Source organism: Mytilus edulis, chromosome 9 (assembly GCF_963676685.1).
Source record: "Mytilus edulis chromosome 9, xbMytEdul2.2, whole genome shotgun sequence".
NCBI classification, from domain to species: domain Eukaryota; kingdom Metazoa; phylum Mollusca; class Bivalvia; order Mytilida; family Mytilidae; genus Mytilus; species Mytilus edulis.
The window spans coordinates 11,736,296-11,755,709 of record NC_092352.1 but is presented as its reverse complement, the minus strand read 5'-3'; the positions used below and the strand labels follow the sequence as shown (position 1 = coordinate 11,755,709).

Here is a 19,414-nt window from a genome sequence, read left to right as displayed (position 1 = left end):
AAGTGTGGACACAGATGAGTGTGGATAGTATGTTTGGATGTTTGACAGTGTTTTATGATAAATGTAGTTCTATGATTTTCCTATATGTGTTATTAACTGTGTTGCACGATGACAACCAACCGTAGCATTAGGAGTATTGTTTATTTTATATTTAGTTTATATAATCCGCACTAAATTGACGCGCTTCAGAAAGTGCTGTAGATTAATGTCATCATAAACGTTTTAAATAAAGGCAAGTTACCTCGGATAGACACAATTAATCCACCATTTTCTACAAAGGACAATGCCTTTACAAAGTCAGGAATATGACAGTTGTTTTCCATTCGTTTGATGTGTTAGAGCTAATGATTATGCCAATTGTTAAGGGACTTTCCGTTTTGAATTTTCCTTGGAGTTCGATATTTTGGCTTTTTACTATTTTTCCATGGTTGTCGTTGCGTTGCTGTGCATCATATTTCTCTCTCTCTCGATTATTGTTTTGTACATTAATCAATCCGTTAGTTTTCGTTCAATTTATCAACATTTTGGCGTATCGAGGCTATTCTAGCTAACTATGTTATAGTTATTGGCCAAACAAGTCGGTATATGTACATTAACATTTTGGAAATATGCGGACGATATTCAATCCTCGGATTCTGGAAAAGTTTTCTTGTCTGGTAACGAATGGGAAATACGTATATAAGTAGTAAAAGGTTTTATTTTTAAATTATTTTGTTTTAATTCAGGCTTTTTCCTACATTGTTCCAGTATTTGGAGAATGTGTTTTAATGGCCTATCTTTGATTATTTCTGTTAAACTTATTCAAAATTTTCAAATAAATTCGTGACGATTTAAATCATATAAGTTTTCTTTTGAGTCGACAAGATAATTAGCTATACAACATAAGCTTTGAGTGAGCTTTTTAACTTTATAAACGATTTCGAACTTGACATGTTGTTTAGACACCTGTTTATTGTTCAACACTATGTGTTGCTCTCTAGATGTGCTTAGGTGGGGTTTTAGTTTGAGATTGTTGTCGGATTGGCGTATAACCCACATCTCTTACAGTTTTCGTTCCGTTTGGTGTACTTTTAAGTCGATGAATGAAAAAATAATAAAAGAAAGGTCTATAGAGTAAAGATTATTGCTTTTCTTCCCTTCAAGAATATGCTCAGAAAAAGATTAATCGAAAAAAGACGTACTTACATTTATCTTTAGCGTGCAGAGTAAACAAACTAAAACAAAATTTCGTTTTTCAATCTTTAACTCCCATAAGCTGTACTTTATCCAGATTATAGCACAGTAAGAACAAAGAGATTTTGTCTATCTCATGTTTTACCATGACTATACGCTATGAGTTCTATTTATCGAGGGTCGTAAGATTCATTCGATCTCTGGTGGATAGTTGTTTCTTTGGCAATCAGCTGTATTTTGCAAATCATTTCAGTGTTTTTGGTCCTAAGTGGTCTTTAACTTTGTACTCTTTTTGTTCTTTTAACTTATTCGAGCGTCACTGATGAGTCTTTTGTAGATAAAAAGCGCGTCTGGCTTATAAACTTATAAGCCTTGTAGTTTTCCAGCACATCTTATTTGTATTATGATACAAAACGTAATGGTTAATAATTTACAAAGACAAATAAAAGAACACTGTGAAACGTAATTATGATGACAAACAACGTCAGTCCCTATAAAAGAGGGACGAAAGATACCAAAGGGACAGTCAACAGTATAATCTGTACTTCAAAACCATTATGTATTATTTGTGAAGTTGATACAAAATATTTATCAACAGTGTCTTCGTATCTTCAAATGAACTTTTTAAGAATAGGAACTGTGTACCAAGTCAGGAATATGACAGTTATTTTCCATTCGTTTGATGTGTTTTAGGATTTGATTTTGCCATTTGATAAAGGACATTACGTTTAAATTTCTTTTAGTTCGGTACTTTTGTAATTTTACCTTTTTTGGTAAATGATTTGTATCTTGCCTATTTCCGGAGGAGTGCGTTATTGTTTATTGTTTCCGTTGTATGTATTCTTAAATAAATCTGAATATCAATCTTTTAAAACCATCAGACGAGTATTCAATGAATGTCCATGCTGATTCGGTACGTAAAATAGTAAAGCCCCCCCCCCCCCCCAACAAAAAAACCCCACACTACATGTAAAATAATACGAAAGTGATATTAGTTTAAAGAATATTTGTAAATTTGTAAACTTCTAAAAAAAAAAGTGTTTCTTTATTTGAACGTGTATTGTAATACTGGCTGCAGTATGCATGTTATAGAAAGTCAAATATCTATAATCTAAAAAAAATCATATGTTCAGGTTGATTGTGTCAAAATGGCATTCAGCAATATGTCGTCCTTCCTCTTTATATTATATTTTTATTCATACAAATTGGGACAAAATTGTCTAGAACAATTATGATATTATATATTTAATTTTTTATATGTCAAAGAAAGATTTTATCAAAGATTAATTAAGCATCAATATCTAAATCCAGTTTTTATGACATATTTGCAATATCCATAATGGGATGATTCAAAGTGTCACGTTTAACAGATTTATAACCTTAATGATCATGTATTTGAACAAACATAAAACAAATATAAATTGCATAAATCTCATAAATCTACGTGTCATAGTTACAGAGAAAATTAATTCTTACAATTAGAAAAAAAATCTAGTTGATATTTGCAATTTATTCAGCAAAATATATAGTCATCAAATTGTAGAAACTCGAATTTAACTGAAAGCGAGTGTTGTCAGATTTAAGGTTTGCATTTTGTTCAGAGGCCGCTTCTGTTGTTTAATCTAGGTAAAAATTGTACAAAATTCCGAAAACAGATTTTATTTTCAGTGTAATTTATAATCATTTAACCGTAACTTTGCACAGTTGAACAAAACAAGTATTTTTCACGAAAGGAAATGAAGATAATAAGAAGTCGATAAGCGTATTGAAAAATATAGATCAAGCTTAAATAAAGAGAGACAAGACTTATAAATCTGCACAAACAATTTCATGTCAAAATTCAAAGAATTAATTGGCACTTAACGCCACTCAAAATTTCTAAACATCTATTTTATCGATGAACTGATTTGTACGATAACATTCTTGACTCTTCTGAATCAAACGCAAGGCGTTCTTAATTACACGAACCAGTACTTACTGGTATCGAATCACCTGGGGTGGCCAGGGTATTGAACTAGTACTGAATAACTGAAAAAGATCTTTGTCTTTGTCTTTGGTATGTTCATGCATAACTTTATTTCCATAAAATAGTATATTTCATGATAAAGATTGATCAATAATATATTGATAGAATTATTAGCCTAGTGTGGGTATTTCTACGTATGTATTTCAAAACCATTTTACGAACTGTATATGTAGTTATCTGTAAAAAAGACAACAGTAGTGATACCGCTGTTCCATTGTCATAAATCGATTAAACGAAAACAAATCCGGGTTCAAACCAAAACCGAATGAAACACATCAACTGAAAGCGGAAGACAACGGAACAACAGAATCACTGAAATGCAACAAAAACAAACGCCAACTAATTCTAAATTTCCCAAACAACGATAAGTGGAATAAAGTAATATGGTTTAAATTTTACGGAAAAGATACATTGCTGTATATTTCCTACAAAATGCTGAGCCATTTGACTGTATTACATTTTGAGAAAATTGAACGGCACGAATGGGGCAATAATGATTTATCTGCCAGCCGTAGGTGATAACAGAAGCAAATGACTTCAACATGTTAAATGAAATGTGATACAGGCTACCTTTGTTCGTGTAACTTTTTAATTCGAGCATCTTATTTAGACAAAACTCGCGTCTGGTCTACACAATTTTAATCCTGGTATCTACAGACATGAATTTGAACACAGTCTTAAAATATGGATTTTAAAATCTGTTAAATTATTTCTGATATTTATATCCCTCGTCTTCGAGAAAAATTACCAGTATTCGTTCGATGGTATGAATTATACATATGTATGTTCAAAAATACATAATTCATGTTATCTGAATTATATCAGATATACGAAAAAATCTTTGGGAGTCTAGGTACGAAATCCTTGAAATTAAGAAAATTCCGTACAATATGAGTATTGTCGTGAATGTAATGTACGTTATCGTAATACGCGAAGTCTACCAAAGACTAACAAAATCCAACATATATCTAAAGGACCATTTTGTGTATTTTCTCAATAGACACTGTATTTATTTTCTGTTAAGTTTTTCAGCAAAGACAATTAAAGATCTGCAATCAAATATAAAGTCTTCAAATGAGAAACAAATAATTTACAAAATATAAAAGACAACTTCTGACAAGTTTTTTGGCTTTCGTAAAGCATTTGAACTTGCGATGGAGTTTAAATAGGTACAAGATATCTTGAAACTTTGTATTGTTGTGAAATATTGAATATTTTATCCTGAATTTGCATCTGGCAATCGTAGTAGTTATACCATCAGAGAAACAATCAATTTATCATAAAGCTATAAAACATCACTTGAAATCGCGATGGAGTTAAAACAGGTACAAAAGATCTCGGTACTTCGGATTATTGTGAAATATTGAATGTTTTTACCCTGAAATTGTATCTGACAATAGTAGTAATTATACTATCAGAGAAACAGTCTATTTATTATAAAGCTATAAAACATAATTTTTTATGTAAGTAAGAAGTGACGAGCAATTTGATTGTTCTACTAAAAATTGAGATGATTTATGAAATCCATCTACAGAATTATGCTATAAAGTTGATGTTTGATTGTTGTAAGCATTTTCATTTTAAGATATCAAAATACTATTGAAGTACCGGATTCGTTCTTGCTGTCAAAATGCTTTTATTGTTATTGGTCTATGCAATAACAAGGCACTCTTCAGTTTTTAAAACGTGACTTCATCATGACGTTACGTGCATGTGTAGTACTGATTTCAACTGCCAAATATAATTACGGTCTTTAAAATAAAACTCAAGTTTTGCGAGAAATCGCAATTTGAAAAGAACGTTATTTTACCCCGATTTTTATAAGCATTCTGTGCATTTATAGATGACATTGTTTTAATTTATTCGTTGTTTGGTGGAGTAAATCTTACATACTTTATCATTTTTCGACACCTTCATATATTGTTATAGGAGTTCCGAATGCTTCGATCCAAGAAACTATCCATATTTCGCTAACGTCCTGTTTTGGTTTTTTTTTTACAATTGTGACAATGTCATGATCTCCGCCATAACACGTACCCAAAGATCATCTTATAACCTCGATTTTTTTTCCATTTTAAAAAATAAGGAGTTTTTTCAATGTTAATTTTATAGATTATGTATCTATTTGTTAACATTACACCTCGTCTCTGGAGACCCATTATTTCAGAAAAAAACTGATAATGAATATGTAAATTCCTTCTATAAAATCAATATAAAACAATTCATTTACAACAAACGATTAACTTACTTCGAAACATGTGTATAAGATAATATTGTGAAACTATGATTTTTTTTGTGTTTTTTGGATGGAACTTTTTGGCCGGGTATATTTATCCTTTCATTGTGCCATCTGCTTCTGAACCAGGTATTAGTTTTAATCAAGATTATTTTCGTGTATCTTCAACTGTTAATATTGTCGAACAGATATTTTGTAAATGACTCAGTATGTGGTTTTTTGTTTAGACAATTTTTTTTTATTGTTATCGTTAATTTGCTTTATTATTCTATGTAGCGCGTATTTCTGTCCTACGATTTAAAATATGATGTTGTAAAACAGTTGTTTTAATACGTATAATGTCACTCCTGATTGAGTAGTTCATAGTGAACTCAAAGTAAAGAGAGAATATAATATAAATAAAAATGCCTCTTTTGATTATCAAAGTCAAAAATTAAACAAAAGACTAACTAACATTGTTTTGAAGGTCACATAATATAATAAAAATACAATTATTACATCATTGTGGCTTATCTTTTTCGGACTAAACGGTATTCCGAAAAATCGAATGAAGTTATATCGCACAGTTCATTATTCTACTGCTGTTTTTGTGTTCTGTCATAAATTCATTTGAGGATTTCGTTGCTATTCTGTGGTTTACATGTTTAACGGTACTATTATATTATTCATTTATGTATTCATCTGAATGTTCTTGCATTTATTTGTACTGTATTCTTGTCACGTAATGTTGTCATTTGAGCGGTAATTTTTTAACATTGTCATATAAGATGGAGGTTTGGCTAGCCACAAAACCAGGTTCAACCCACCTTTTTTTCTTAATTATTATACAGTTGAGTATATAACGAAACAATTTTGATTTGTAAAAGAAAAGAAAGAAGAGAGCACGAAAGACGAATATTGTAATTTTACACACTTATGCTAATCCATTTCGTCTTTTGTTTGAACTATGGCTGGGTCGTCTTTTCAAAATTACAGTTTTATTAATCAAACCGTTTTTATCAGTAAAGTGAACATTATCCCGAATGATGTACTTAAAACAACCTTTAAAAATGTATATGTCGTGGATTTTAGTCATTTAAAATAATAAAACAAAATCATATTGGAGTATTATGAATAAAAGCACATATGTGCAAGTTACGAATTAAGACTTATCTTTTGAACTTGACCTAACTTTTGAATATGAATACAGGTATGCTACAAAAGATTAAGGCATAATTACTTTTGGAAAAAAATGCATTGCAAAAATTCATTTGTAAACATAATTTTAAAATTGATGATATAATTTGAAATAAAATTTGAAAAACAAACACATTTGAATGTTACCAAATTACAGTAAACGAACAGTGTTATATATATTACAAAGGCGCAAGCCCTTTGTGTCAACTTGTTGCAATTTTGGTAATTCCTTTTAGGCTCTTTTTTTGTCATACTGCTTCTCAAGTTCTTCAATTGTTATACATCTTTGACTCTCTAATTTTTTGATAGGTTTTCCTAATGAAGATAAATAAAAAAGGCGCAATTAATGCACCAAATCTTAAAGTGTTAATTTCATATTGTACAAAATGCATAAATATTTTGTATTAATTTTTTCCCAAAACAATGTTGGATGGCGAGATAAATGAGATTTCATATTAAACTTGTGGCGTGAAAAATAAACAACTTCATACACTCAGATACATTTAAAATCTTTAGAAGACACACTATGATTATATCGATATTAGAACAAAACTAGATATTTTAATTTTAACGTATTTTTCGGTTTGTTGGATATAAGTAAAAAAATTACAGAATTTACCGAAGCAATTTAATTCCAGTGATGGCATTCAAATTTAAAAAAAAAACAAGTTTAGTTTTTGAAGATTTTTGAGCACAGGATCAATAAATCAGCGAATTCAACTAACAAAGAGAAAAGTTGAAAAATTGTCGACCGATTTACTTATTTACTTAAAGAGGGACGAAAGATACCAAAGGGACAGTCAAATCTAAAATAAACTGACAACGCCATGGCTAAAAATGAAAAAGACAAACAAAGAATAGTACACATGACACAACATAGAAAACTAAAGAATAAACAACACGAACCCACCAAACACTAGGGGTGATCTCAGGTGCTCCGGAAGGGTGAGCAGATCCTACTCCACATGTGGCACTCGTCGTGTTGCTTATGTGATAACCAATCCGGTAAATAGTCTAATTCGGTAGGTCACATTCATGAAAGGTATGGGGATTGTAGTTACGACGTAAGGAACATTTTCGATATCATTTGTGAAACGGTTATTCCATAACAGTCAACCAACTCGTGATGGCGTCCGTAAAATTTACGAAGGGATGATTTCAACTTCACCATTTCATGCATTTGGAACTCTTGGTTTAATAGCTTCCTTGTGAGCAGCAACCCTCTATCAAGAAAATCATGATAGGAAATGCAAGCACGGGAATATCGTATCAATTTGGAGATATATACTCCGTATGCAGGTGTTGCTGGAATGTTGCTACTTAGAAATGGAAATCTGAAATCATCTCTTTTGCCGTAAAGTTTTATTTTCGACCCTCATTGTCAATTTCTAGATGAAAGTCAAGATATGAGGCTTACTTAACTGTATCTGTAGTATCCTTTATCTATAGTTCGATGGGATAGATGCGTTCCACATAGTCATCAAATTTTGAAATATTTAGTGAAAGAACATCATCTATATAGCGGAAAGTAGAGTTAAAGGATATTATTAACTTCTTGTCTTGCTTCCTAAGAAGTTCCTACATGAAGACAGCCTCATAATAATAAAGAAACAAGTCGGCAAGTAGAGGGGCACAGTTTGTTCCCATTGGAATGCCGACAGTTTGTTGAAAAACACATCCTCCGAACGTAACAAATATGTTGTCAAGAAATCAAGCATCTTGATAACATCAGTTTCAGAGAATTTTTTGTTTGAATCAGAGTGATCCTTTACACAGTAGGATTTATCCCTCCCTAAGACAAGATACTTGTATCTACGTTGGTCATTCTTTTTTATGAAGCAAAGCAATACCAACTCTTTCAATTTGTCTTTTAGTTTGGAATGTGGAATACTTGTGTAAAGAATAGAACAGTCAATGTTTTAATACTGTAACAAGATGAAAGAGAGTTAGATTGTATGTACTCTAAAAGATCTTTGGAATTTTTAAGTATCCACATCTGATTCACGCCACCTCTAGAATAGGCAATTTCACAATAACTTTGAAGCCCGTCTTTGATTGCTGATAAAATTACTAAGCGTTGATTTTAGAAAAAAAAAGGAATCACGGTTAACGCATATCCTGAGATTCAGTAATTGTTATAATTTGACGAACTGAATGTTTGTTTACGTTGTTTTATTTACAATTTGTTGATCATTTGATTTTTAGATCTAAACACAATAATATTTAGTTTAAAGTGTGAACAGTTTTTTTTGGTAATCTCTAGTTTCAAGTTTTATTTTACTTTTCATTTATTAGCATGTCCAGGCATAGAATGTATGTCTGGTCAAGAGATGAATATTACCACGTGTAGGTGTATCTGCAACGAGAGTAATGGACCATGTAATGGTAAGTAGTTAGTTATTATGAATAAAAGTATCTACAGTTATTTAATTTGAGTGTCATTCCTAAATATAACAGCCATTCGCTAATAAAATGTAAAGATTGTTTAAACTTCATTTAGTACATTTGATACATGTAGCAGTGAATTATTTAGATATGAGGAAATTCAACTATGAAAAGGATATGTAATTAATATGAATTGTGACAGATACATGTAATCATAGACGACCTTTTGTACCGAGAGATCAAATTCTCTTCTGTTTAATTTGATTGTTGATAGATAATCAATCAAGTCGTCAATACTAGTACTTTATGCATCTATCTGAAGAAATTTGAGATTATGGCTGTTCACTGATAAAAAACATAATTCCTCCTGCAATTATGATCAACTAAAAATGAGTATGTTGTTCAGTGGTTGTATGTAATTGCCTTCTATAAGACCGTCTGTTTTTCCTTTTTTTAAATGCTGTATAAAACCCCATAGTTGCTTTTATCTGCATCATTTAGTCTCTGGAAGATAGTTGTCTCTTTGGCAATCATATGGTTTTTTTCTCATGTTTATTTTATTCATGTATGGGCGTAAAACTCTAAATATGACTATTTTGTCCGCGTGATAATCTTGAATATTGTTAATTCTTGAGGCGTAATAAAAAAATCGGAAAAGGGATCAAGGAGATCGAGGCTGTTTGGAAATTTCAAGTGTACATGTCAAGAAAAATGTTACTTTTACACAATCCATTTTCTCTTTCTTTCACCTTAATTGCCGTTTAATCGTGTTTTCTTTTGTCTAAAAAAATTCATCATATATCATCAAGTTACCATTTCTTGATTATTTTTCTAAGGATTGAGTGTCTATCCGGATAGATGCAAAATAAGTTATTGCAATTGTTTTTTTGTTAAAAATTCCGTTTCTCGCCGAATCTACGCACTTATAATAATACTGAAGTGTTACCTATATAATCGGTGTAACTTGAGGGGAAAGTTTATTGTTTTTTGATGATTTTGTAGTGAAAAAATGTTAAGCAGGTAATTTTCCCCAAAAATTTTACCGATTGAAAGCTTGGTTTTACTACTTTAGCTTGTTCTTACCTGACTTCGTACCATGATGTCCAAGGTAACCAGTCGACAAATTATATAATCCGGAGTCAAAAATCGGTAATATGAAAATAGTCTATTAAAATGTCAAAAAAGATGCACATTTACGTACTAAAAGAAAGGACATATGTTTTATAAACACAGTAATCTATTTATCCATGCACTGAAAAAAGTTAGTATATACTTAAGACCGTAATGAAAAATTCCCTACAGATACAGTACTGATTTAATTAGTGTTATAATGAAACAGTACTGAATAAAATAGTAATGAAACATTACTGACAAAATCAGTACTAAAACATTACTGACGAAATCAGTACTGAACCAGTGCTGACGAAATCAGGACTGACGAAATCAGTACTGAAACAGTATGTCAAAATCAGTGCTGAAACAGTACTGAAGAAATCAGTACTGAAACAGTACCGAAAAAATCAGTAGTGAATTTATAGAATTAGTACATGTACCGTTTTTGTTTAAATATAAACAGTACTGAATTAATAGAAAGTAGAACAGCAGAACAGTACTGTTATATACGAGGGTAGAAATGTACCAAAAACATGGGTAAATTCTTGATAGTGTAGAGTGAAAGCGTTTACATTACATTTAGCGCTGTGTACCCATATACTTTTGATTGTTTTAAATGTAAATTTTATTATTCCAAAAACTAACCAGTGTTTTTGGTAACTCGGCTCGCTTTCCAAATCAATTATTTTATAATGCTTAGGAGTAATTGATTTTATATCAACAGGTAATTTACTAGAAGCTTATGTAAACTCTCTGTTCAAAAGCTAAAAAAAACCTCTTTTGCTTATTTAAAATAACATGTTCAGTCTTCTAGTTTTATTTCTATTCAAATAAAAAGTTAATGCCCGTCATGGATATACACATTAACATAAGTTGAACTGATATTTATTTCTGAACACCAATAATAAAGTACTGGCTACTTTCGGTACTGACTATTAGGCTGGTGATTCCCTTGGGGACTAATAGTCCATCAGCAAAGGCATCGACCATATAGTGGCATACACATACAAATGTATATGCTTATTTTGCTTTAAATATTCATTATCCAACCTGCTGTGTTGAATTTTTGCTTTATTATTGATATATTTTTGTGCTTTTTTTTCTCTGCTGCTTATATACCTATAATCAGTTTAGCTTTTGCTAGTTATTTATGATTATTTTGGCATCTTACAATTTGCTAAATGCTTTAAATATATGCTTGTTTTTTTCAATCAGATACAGACTTTTAAACACATATTCACTGTTGGATCAACTCAAGTTAAGTTTCTATCTGAATGCAATGAATTTGATTAAAATATCTTTAGCGTGATCTCCCCTAGACCAGAAAGTAAATATCCATCACAATAACAGTGAATGTCTTATGGTTCTGATTTAATATTTGATGTTAAAGTTGGACTATGTCTCGTTCTTGAATTTCATGCTTTCATATATATGTATACAGTTTTAATGGAAGAGTCCCTTGATTTTTACAAATACCATGATGTATTTATTTATGTTTACTCATCATTCAAGTAATAAATATTGATAAAGCTAAACACAGGTACGAGGGGTGATATAGTAAAAATAGTTTCTTATAATTGTCAAGGTCTTTATACAAAGGAAAAACGGAGAGATGTTTTGAATTATTTGAAGTTAAAGAATTTTAATATCTATTGTCTTCGAGCCATTTCAATTCATTTACATCTAATCAGAGAGGTGTGGCCATTTTTGTAAACGAAAATTTCGATTCTCAAAGTTAAAAAAGATGCGGGTGGAAACCTTCTCAGATTGGATATTACAATTGAAGAACAAAGAACTACCTTAGTTAATATTTATTGATCAAATGTAGACACCCCTTGCTTTTATCAAAAAAAGGTGGCAGACAATATTGTGGAATCTGATAACCGATCTTGTATTCGTTGTAATGATTGTAACCTAATTCAATCTTGACACTAATATTTATATTAATATCGAAAACCTAAAGTCTAGAGAAAAATTACTACGGATAATTAAGACTATAATCTATTCGGTACATTTAGAGAATTATACCCCAATGTGGAAGTGTTTCCGTGGAGAAAAAAAATCCTTTTAAATAATCTCGTTTAGACTTTTTTTTCTGATTTCTGATAATATCTTTCACTTTGTTAGCGATGTTAAAATTGATGAAAGTTATACGTCTGATAATTCACCAGTGATCTTTTCTTTCAAGATTAATAAATTTATATCGGACAGAGCTTGGAAGTTTGATAATTCTCTTCTTCGTATACTGACTATGTTAAAGAAATGAATAAAACTCATTTGTACAGTAAAATAACAATATGTCGTCAAGAAGTCAGTGAATTGAAGAAGGGGGGGGGAACCTACTATTTTGTTCAATTTAGAGACTAGTTATTGTATTAATAAGACTATTCAGAAACTAACTTTAGAAAAATTGGTTGTAGTAGAAGAACAAAAAGAAATCTTAAGTCAGACACAAGTGTTTTATGAGAAACTTTATAAAAACAAGATTGTTAAAAAGTTTTGATTTAACACGAGACATTTTTTATGAGGATATACCGAAGTTGAGCGATGACGAAAAGCAGTTATTGGAGAGATTTTTCTTTTTAATTAACTGCAGCATTAAAGAGAATGAAAAATAACAAAAGTTCAGGATCTAATGGTTACACTGCATAATTTTAAAAATACTTTATGATTGATATTGGTAAATTTGTTTTTATATCTATTAATTTTGGATATGAAAAGGGTCAAATATCAGTTATTCAAAGACAGGGAGTGATTACATGATTACCAAAAGAAGGTAAACCAAAACAATTTCTTATAAATAAGAGACCTATTACTCTTCAAAATTCTACATATAAATTGGCATCAAGCTGTAAAGCAGAGAGAATAAAATCTGTTTTGTCAAAATAAAAAAGTTCTAATTAAACTGGTTTTATTCCAGGTAGATATATAGGGCAAAATGGTCGATAAATATATGACATTTTTCATTTTACTGATATAAAATATATTCCATAAATTCTCTTATTGATTGATTTTAAGAAGGCATTTGATTCCATATCTTTGTCCTTTCTTTATGATATAATAAGATATTTTAATTTTGGCGATTCAGTTATGTCCTGGGTTTAAACTTTCTATAATAATATAACAGCTGCAGTGACATAAAACTGTATTCTTTCAGACCTCGTCACTAAAGGAGGAGGCTGTAGACAGGGGATCCTTTCCCCACTTGTATTTTCTTGCTATGTGCAAAGTATTAGGCATTTCAGTAAGAAATAGTCGGGAGATAAAGGGTATTATTATAGATGATACAGAATTTGTACTTTTTAATATGCGGATGGTAAATCATTGATATTAGATGGCTCGCCAGAATCACTCGATGCTTCTATTTGTGTTCTCCAATTTGATGGTGAAATCTCAGGATTAAAATGGAAAAACCAAATGTTATTTGAATAGGTAGCAAAAAATGTAGCCAAGATCAAATTTTGTTAAATGGGAATTGAAATGAGGCTCAAGTACATTTAAGCTCCTTAGAATTAATTTTTCAGTTGATCTAAATAGAATGATTTATTCAAATTATAGACCAGTGTTAGATAATATAGACAAGACTTTGAAAAAACGGTCAAAAAAGTACATCAATCCTTTGGATAAATTACCATTTTGAAAACTTTCTTAATCAAATCATATGTTTCTATTTATCCCTAGTCCACCCCAGACGATAATATGTAACGTAGTTTTACAAATAAAATATATGCTTTTATCTGGGATAATTAACCAGATATTGTCAAACGAGATCTTTTATGTAAAAATTATTATATTGGTGATTTAAAATGCTAATGTTTAAAAGCATTTGTACAAGGACCGAAACTTACATTGATAAGAAGGCTGTTTAACTCAAATTCAAAGAGGGGATATTAGTCTCTTTTGTGAAGAAAATATATTTTATTGAACTAAGTTACATTAGGTCCATGAAAAGGTCATCAGATAAATTTTGACAAGAGGTTTTTGATACTTGGAAAACTTATTCAAACTAAAAAACAAACACGCGTATATACAAAATTTAGTCCTGGTATCTATGATGAGTTTATTTACATATGACATTGCTACAATGCCTAAAGATGGCATTTATTTTCATTGTTGGTTATTTATAAAGATTACATTTTGAATGAGCGATTTAGTCAAACATTTGTTTTTAATGTTTGAAACGCAATTTGCCGTAATATTAAATTCTCTTTCTGGTATCTATGATGAGTTTATTTGCAACCACTGGGTCGATGCCACTGCTGGTAGAGATGCATTTCCCCGAGGGTATCACCAGCCCAGTAGTCATCACTTCTGTGTTGACTTGAGTTATCATTGATGTGTTCATAATTATAAATTAACTGTTAACACAACTTTGAATTTTTGAAAAACTAAGGTTTTTCTACATCAGGATTAGATTACCTTAGCTGTATTTGGCAAAATTTTAGGAATTTTTGGTCCTCAATGCTCCTCAACTTCGTACTTTATTTGGCCTTTTATAACATCTTTGATTCGAGAGTCACTGATGAGTCTTTTGTAGACAAAACGCGCGTCTGGCGTATATACAAAATTTAGTCCTGGTATCTTTGATGAGTATATTTACATATGACATTGGTATAATGCCTAAGGTTGGCATTTATTTTCAATGTTGGTTATTTACAAAGATTACATTTTGAATGAGCGATTTAGTAGAACATTTATTTTTAATGTTTGAAACGCAATTTGCCGTAATATTAAATTCTCTTCCTGGTATCTATCATGAGTTTATTGATGAAGTTCTATTTTATCTTTTGTGAGACGGAGAAACCATTTAAATTGGTGGTTCAAGTGTTTAATATAAAAACTGGGCTAAAGCTGGAACGTGGACAGTGCATGACTTGTTAGATAATCAGGGCAAAGTTATGTCATTTAAAAATTTCCAACTATTATAAACATTAAGACAAAACGTTTTACATTATTAAGGAATATAATACTCTCTTAGAGAGTGGTTAAACACGAGCAATGTTGGTGTAAAGGAGAAAAAAGTTCAAGCAAGGCTACCTTTCAATATATATATTTTGATATAATCAAAGAAAGATTCAAAGGACATGTACAAAGTATTGAATGGAAAATATATTATTACTTTTGCTGCAAAGGAAAAATGGAAAAAAACTATGACTGGTATTAACTGGAAAAAATACATACTTCGTATACAATATAATCTAGAAGCACTAAGCATTGCCGGTTCCAATATAGACTTATCCATAGAATTCAGGGAACTAATACATTACTTTACAAGATGAAAATAAATAGTAGCAATATATGTTGATGTATATTTATTGACTAATTAATAAATGTCGGCTTTGGATTTAAACACCAAAAAATAGATATAATATTCCAAGAACGAATTAAGATTCCATGGTTATTAATTATTATTTATGTTGACAACATATTGCAACATTATATATTCCAAAAATTCCTTGCTGTGAATATGCTATTCTTTATAGAGTTGTGCTAGTCAATTTGTTACAATAAAACAGATTCATTATTAAAAGAAACCATATAGGAATCGACAGATAGAAGTACCATGAATGTGCATATGTTTATAACAATAATATTTAGTATGATTTTAATTTCCTGATTACAAAATCAAAATGTATACTAATACAACAATATTCAAAGAACTGGTCGGCGCGATGTTTACAGTAACTGTTTTTTTTATAAGCGACTCGTCCAGGAAATATAATGAAAATTTTACAGCTCCTCAAATACTCTATATTGCGGTCATTTCCTTTGTGAAAACTATTAGAGCAACATCTATTCCAAAAGGCATGGCTTTAAACTAATGATAAATCCAGTTAACACAAAACCGTAGGCATTTGTTAATGAGGAAACATTGGAATATGGGGGTAAACATCCTACAAGTCTAGATATATGACATAAACTTCTTATCAAAGACAGTGCTGTAAATCACTTGACATATCTCACATAAAAAGTTAAACAACAAAAGTACTGAAACTAAAAGAAAATTCAAATCGGAAAGATCATTATCAAACGGAAAACCCAACAGCTCAATACATCAAATAAATGGAAAACAACTGTCATGTTCCTGAACTGGTACAGGCATTTCCTTATGTAAAAAATGATGGATAAATCTGGTTTTATAGCTAGCTAAACCTCTCACTTGTATAACAAATCATCAAGTTCCATTATTTTGACAACAATGTCTGTACAAATCAAACAAGACATAAAAGGTAAAAATGTCAAAAAAGGGTACAGCAATCTAAATTGTGTTATAATCTTAATACTATAAAAGCAAACAAATATGTCAACAGAGAAAAACAAAATGGCATGTACACAAAGCCCATAAAAAATGAAAGACAAGAATACGAAAAAGAAAACAATACCACAGCACAAAAACACACTGACGGGATGCATAAATCACCAATAATGGACATTAACGGTAAACAATTTACAAAGACATATACAAGAACACAATAACACGAAAGTAAGATAATAGACAACGTCAGTACCTACAATCTATACTTCAAGACCATCATGTATTATTTGTGAAGTTGATACGGAATATTATGCACATATTTTAATAATCTCGCTATCTCTTCCGAAATATTTATCATATGTACATGATACATTACTCGTGTCAATCTGGTCACAGGCGTCAGGAGAGGACGAATGCAATCCAGATGAAGTATTTCCTGGAACATATTTATCATCACGAATCTGAAGTTATCCGACTTTAACTTTCGCATATCTTTAAAACATGGCACACTGGAAAGGCTTGAGAGTTTAACTTCATGATCTGTCAGTTTCTTTAAATTTTTTTAAAGACACATAACCCCAATTGACTTTGTCCCTTTTTTAAACTGCTCTTTGTTTGTGACTTATCATTTATCTTCTTATGCAAACAAAACACTATACATTTACTGAGTTTAAAAATCATTTGATAAGTTTCTTCTCTTATTGAAACCAGAATGCATAATCATCTCGTATTAGAATTTGACTCTGCAATTGTTAAACATATCAAAGAATTTTCTACTTATAATTCGGGCCCAACTGTAGATAGATATAAAATATAATATATTGATAAAAGCAAACAGGCTGGCAGTAAAAGGCACCTGGAATGTAACTGACAAGAAATAATAGACGTTTTTATAAGTACATAACTTTTGATATAAAAATTAAATAATATAATTTATCTAATTTCTTTACAGATACAAATCCTGCTAGTATCTGGCCCACAGGCAGCTACGCGCTACCAGCTAGCATGTATGGTTGTCCTGAAGATGACTGGGAGATGCGGTATATCAATTTGACACTTCCAATCTCATCAAATGATATGTACTGGGAGAGCAGTGGAACATTTTACATGATCAAAACCGATCTTTATGTATTTAATCGTTCACATTTGAAAGATTTGCACATTTTGGGACCTTATTCCAAGAGAAGTTTCCAGCTGAATTTTTGTGTCAGAAATGGTAATGATTCTTCTGGACTACAAACAGCACTTGGAAATTTCTGTTTGTACGATATCGAGAAAGGATGCGCAAATGGTAAGTCGTGTATGTACGATATCATGGAAAGAGTGCGTTAATGGTTAGTCCTGTATGTACGATATATGGGAAAGGGTGCGCTAATGGTTAGTCCTGTATGTACGATATCAGGGAAAGGGTGCGCTAATGGTTAGTCATGTATGTACGATATCAGGGAAAGAGTGCGTTAATGGTTAGTCATGTATGTATGATATCAGGGAAAGGGTGCGCTAATGGTTAGTCCTGTATGTACGATATCAGGGAAAGGGTGCGCTAATGGTTAGTCATGTATGTACGATATCAGGCAAAGAGTGCGCTAATGGTTAGTCATGTATGTATGATATCAGGGAAAGGGTGCGCTAATGGTTAGTCATGTATTACGATATCAGGGAAAGGGTGCGCTAATGGTTAGTCATGTATGTACGATATCAGGGAAAGAGTGCGTTAATGGTTAGTCATGTATGTATGATATCAGGGAAAGAGTGCGCTAATGGTTAGTCATGTATATATGATATCAGGGAAAGGGTGCGCTAATGGTAAGTCATGTATATATGATATCAGGGAAAGGGTGTGGAAATGATAAGTTCTGTATGTACGATATTGGAAAAGGGTACAGATATGGTAAGGTTCTGTATGAACGATATCAAAAAGCTGTAGAAATGGTATTTTATGGCAAGTTTCGTCTACTAGTATCTTATATATTCCTTAAGTTGAGTATACGTTTCTTATTTTAATGATTTTTAAAGTTATATTTTATATATATATATGATAAATATTTGGTACAGAAAATATAGTTTAAAAGTAAAAAACACAAAAAAAATCACATCATAAATCGAACATTGTTTCTGTCAGCGCTTTCACTGCATCTCATGCGGTTCATCAAACAGAATTGTTATCGTTAATAGTAACGAATTGTGACGTTACGTTATAGTAACGTCATGCGGTAATTGTATATATCTTACGGAATTTAATTAACGGACCGAATTTCACTTCCTATTTAAAGTCGGCTTATACAGTTCAATAAAATATTGTTCCTTGGCTTCACGTGGAATTTTATCTTCGGTCTACATCTTAAAAAAGAGATATATTTTGAAATTTCCCTTTCCACATCGGTCAAAGTGTTCAGAACAGAGAGAATTTCTAATTGACGGGTCCTTTATCTGCTGTTTATAAACTCTCACTCTATCAATTAGTCTATGTGTTTGACCTATGTAGTTTTTATTACAAGTGGGACACGTTGCACAATAAATGACATTTTCCGATTTACAGTTCATCCTTTTATTCGGTTTGATTACTGTGCCGGATTTCAGAGTTTTACTTTGTCCTACTTCTAGCATTTCGCACGTTCCACACCTGGGATCCCCGCATTTTTGTATTTCTGCTACCTTCTGTGCACTGAATTTTGCTCGTGTGAGAAGTTTCTTCAGATTTGGTGCTTGTCGACGGCTCCCAATAAGCTGTGATTTGTCGACAAGATCTTCCATTTTCTTTTTGATTGATGTAGAATGAAATGTTCAATGCATTTTTAATTCCATTGTCAAATAATTTAATTTTGGATGCAACGCGTTTTCTGATTGGCTGACGTTATTTTGTTGTAAGTCCATAGACATAATTTAGTCATGTGACAGTGACGTCATCAACATTTTTTCATGGTTTTCTACGGTTTAAAATGGAATTTAGAATTAAATTATAAGAAATGACTGTAATATTTTTTCTGTCTATTCGAAATAACATAAAAAATGTGGTGCACACTGTTAAATAACCCGCTACGCGCGTTAT

The 19,414-nt window shown here is 31.2% G+C and overlaps 1 long non-coding RNA gene across 1 annotated transcript; it reads left to right on the top strand.

The window, feature by feature from the left end:
• Positions 1 to 5,449: 5,449 nt before the first annotated feature.
• LOC139489516 (uncharacterized) lies at positions 5,450 to 17,644 on the top strand. Its single transcript, XR_011656193.1, has 3 exons — positions 5,450 to 5,564; positions 8,907 to 8,996; positions 17,318 to 17,644. It is a non-coding gene; the product is annotated as an uncharacterized lncRNA (long non-coding RNA).
• Positions 17,645 to 19,414: the final 1,770 nt, after the last annotated feature.